The sequence below is a fragment of the Galeopterus variegatus genome, unplaced genomic scaffold (assembly GCF_000696425.1).
Source record: "Galeopterus variegatus unplaced genomic scaffold, G_variegatus-3.0.2 Scaffold16403, whole genome shotgun sequence".
Lineage (NCBI taxonomy): Eukaryota > Metazoa > Chordata > Mammalia > Dermoptera > Cynocephalidae > Galeopterus > Galeopterus variegatus.
This window is the reverse complement of record NW_007742514.1, coordinates 5,421-6,329: the sequence shown is the minus strand read 5'-3', so window position 1 is coordinate 6,329 and position 909 is coordinate 5,421.

Sequence of the window (909 nt, the reverse complement as noted above, 5' to 3'; positions counted from 1 at the left end):
TACCTTAATGGTTTATTGTGAAAATCAAATGAAGTAATACATATGCGAGTCCATCATATGATTAAGCACTGTAAATGTGAGCTATTTCCCTCAGCTGGAACTGAACATTGCCTATCTAAACTCATGTCCCTGTTCGTAGGATTCTTTTAAAGAGCTTACTTATTTAGGTGTCTGTATCATGATTTCTTTCTCTCTAGGCAAATTGAAGGCCCGGTGTCTCAAACTCAGGCTGAAATTCTTGATGTCTGAGCTGGGTGGAGAATGACTAAATTGTGGGCTTCAGAATGTGGAGACAAGAAAGATCTGTGGGAAAATGCCCAGGAGTGAAATTCGAAGTGAGAACTGAAGTGGACAGTCCAACTGGTACAGACTGTGTAGAAAGTGAGAAACAAGTTACCAGGCAACAGTATGGACACCATAACAGCAGAGCAAGAAAAACAGATCTAGTGAATGAGCAAAGAAGAATAAAGGATAGATGGTAGAACCTAGAGCGTTTTCTGAGGTGTTTTCACAAAGACACAGATAAAGTATGTATCAACTTAGGTTTTGTCTGTGGGAGCTATTGACAGTTGTGAGCTGGTTAAGATACCACATCTCTGACATACTCACCATGGGTGGAACATGACCATTGTTTCTCTGGGGACACTAAGTGGAAAGCTTGGACAGTCTTTGCAACATAGTATAAGTGGGAGAAATAGTGCTATGATGGCTTTTTTGGGCATATCACCATACTGGAGCTGGCTAAGGCATTGTGTGTTCAACATCTCCTTTAAAATATTCTCCACTTTTTTGATTATCCCAATTTATCCCTGAGGAAGTGATAGGATCTAGAAGAAAGCATTAAAAGCGAGAGTATTCCTTCATGACAACGCTAGATTCAGAAGGCAGCTACATTGATAACTACTGTTA